This window comes from Pristiophorus japonicus, chromosome 23, assembly GCF_044704955.1.
Source record: "Pristiophorus japonicus isolate sPriJap1 chromosome 23, sPriJap1.hap1, whole genome shotgun sequence".
Classification (NCBI taxonomy): domain Eukaryota; kingdom Metazoa; phylum Chordata; class Chondrichthyes; family Pristiophoridae; genus Pristiophorus; species Pristiophorus japonicus.
Genome location: NC_091999.1, coordinates 39,409,401 through 39,411,833, shown reverse-complemented (window position 1 = coordinate 39,411,833; position 2,433 = coordinate 39,409,401). Strand labels below are relative to the sequence as shown.

At 43.9% G+C, this 2,433-nt stretch overlaps 2 non-coding genes across 2 annotated transcripts; both read left to right on the top strand.

Annotated features, from left to right (window-relative positions):
• The first annotated feature begins 205 nt into the window (after nucleotides 1-205).
• Nucleotides 206-287, top strand: trnaf-aaa (transfer RNA phenylalanine (anticodon AAA)). The gene has a single exon. It is a non-coding gene; the product is annotated as a tRNA-Phe (tRNA).
• A 1,871-nt stretch (nucleotides 288-2,158) lies between these two features.
• On the top strand, nucleotides 2,159-2,239 carry trnas-aga (transfer RNA serine (anticodon AGA)). Its single transcript has one exon. It is a non-coding gene; the product is annotated as a tRNA-Ser (tRNA).
• The last annotated feature ends 194 nt before the right edge of the window (nucleotides 2,240-2,433 follow it).

Sequence of the window (2,433 nt, the reverse complement as noted above, 5' to 3'; positions counted from 1 at the left end):
CACCTGTTTGTCGGTTTGTCTCTGTCTCTCAATGTGTATGTGGACTTCTCATGGTGTCCAGTTCTGTTCACAGTGGCTCGATTCCTGCTCTGACAGAGCTGGTACCCGTCAGTTCCTCGTTAGTATAGTGGTGAATGTACCCGCCTGTCACGCGGGAGATCGGGGTTCAATTTTTCTGAGTAACGTTCAAAAAGGCAGCGAAACAGTAGTCGTGGCTGAGTGGTTAAGGCGATGGACTAAAAATCCATTGGGTTATCCCGCTCAGGTTCGAATCCTGCCCACTATCATTCTCTGCATTTTTCATTCCATTTCACAATTTAACCAGTTCTCTGCCAAACTGAATCTGTGACAGATGGAATAACGTCCCACACCTTTCAACTTTGACATTTTTTTTCTCATTTTTATTAATCTGCAATATTCACGATACATCCGTTTCAAAAATCGCAAACATCAGTCAAAGTTGCGACAGTGATTCAGCCTATCTATCCCTCGAGATGTCTGAGGCATCTGTGCATGCCTGTTGGTGCGTGCAAATTTTTGGTTATGTGTGTGTGGGTCTCTGTGTCTGTCTATCTATTTATATGTCTTTGTGAATATGCAACTGTCACTGGAAATCATCACCATGAATTTGGTATGTCCTGGAACTGATAAAAACGACTTGGGGAAAATAATACGGTTGTGAACTTTTGTATCGGCTTTGGTTCAGTGGCCGCATTCTCGACTGAATCGGGAGTTTGTCTGTTCAAGTCGCACTCCTGAGGCTTGAGCATATCATCTTGGCTAACACTCAAGTGCAGCACTTGGGGAATTTTGCAATGTTGAAGTTGTTGACTTTCGGATGAAATGTTAAATTGAAGCTCCGTCTGCACCCTCGGGTGGATATGAAAGTTCCCAGTGCATTACTCGAAAAAGAATAGGAGAGTTGCCCCCGTGTCAATATTAATAAAAATGTTCGTAAATGCTCACTGAAAGCCGATGTGCATGTGTTTGTATGTGGGTTGGGGTTCAAGCCCAGATTCTCACAGAGACAGAATCCAGGTTCTCACAGGACCAGAATAGCCGAGTGGTTGAGGCGTTGGTCTTAAAAGTCAATGGGTTTATCCCGCGTGGGTTCGTCCCCCACTCCTGGTATCTTTCTAATTTAACATGGATTTCCTCCCATTCTGATCAGTGAGACCGGATTTTCATCGGTTGAGTCAGCAATTTTCTGTAACAATGTGACACTCTGAACCGATAATGAAATGAAATTGTGAAATGTATCTCTGTCGCTCGGTTTCTGCCTCTCTCTGTCTCTTCAGAGAGTTTTGTATGTTTGAGTCTTTGTCTCTCTCAGTCTGACTCACTCTGTCTGTCCCTGTTTCTCTGTGTGTCTCTGTCTCTCAATCTGTCTCTTTCTCACGGTGCCACGTCTGTTCCAATGAGATTCTCTCTGACTCTTTGTCTGACTGGCTCTCTCTTTCCCATCATTTCGGTCTGTCCATGTCTTTGCCTGTCTCTGTTAGTCCCTGCCTGTAAGCTGTGAAGTATTTCCATCATTTTCTGTTTTAGTCTCTATCGCTCTCTCTCTATCTGTCTCTCTCCGCGTCACTGTCTTTATCATTGTCTTTCTCTCACTCCTTCCCTCACTCCCTTAATAGATCACACACAAATCTCTGTATATGTATATATTTGAGTCTTTTTCTCACTCAGTCTGCCTCTCCTTCTCAGTCTCACACTTTCTGTCTCTCGTTGTCTCTATCTCGCTGTCTGTCTCTCCCTGTTTGTCGGTTTGTCTCTGTCTCTCAATGTGTCTGTCGACTTCTCCTGGTGTCCAGTTCTGTTCACAGTGACTCGATTCCTGCTCTGACAGAACTGGTACCCGTCAGTTCCTCGTTAGTATAGTGGTGAGTATCCCCGCCTGTTACGCTGGAGAACGGGGTTCAATTTCCCGAACGGGGAGGCAGTTGTTTCAAGATGTCGAATTTTACTTTTGTTTCTTGGAAGAGATGCATATTAAAAAGTTCCAGAGCAATATGGAACTGTAAAAATACAGGTCGATGAGATTGCCTCGTCCAGATTTTTAGCAAACGGAGAATTTTTCAGGAGTCTTTGGCCGTCTGCTGCACAGAGATGGATGACTGAATTTTTTCTGAGTAAAGTTTAAAAAGGCAGCGACACAGTAGTCGTGGCCGAGTGGTTAAGGCGATGGACTAGAAATCCATTGGGTTATCCCGCGCAGGTTCGAATCCTGCCGACTACGATTCTCAGCATTTTTCATTCCATTTCACAATTTAACCGGTTCTCTGCCAAACTGATCCTGAGATAGATGGAATAACGTCCCACACCTTTCAACTTTGACATTTTTTTTCTCATTTTTATTAATCTGCAATATTCACGATACATCCGTTTCAAAAATCGCAAACATCAGTCAAAGTTGCGACAGTGATTCAGCCT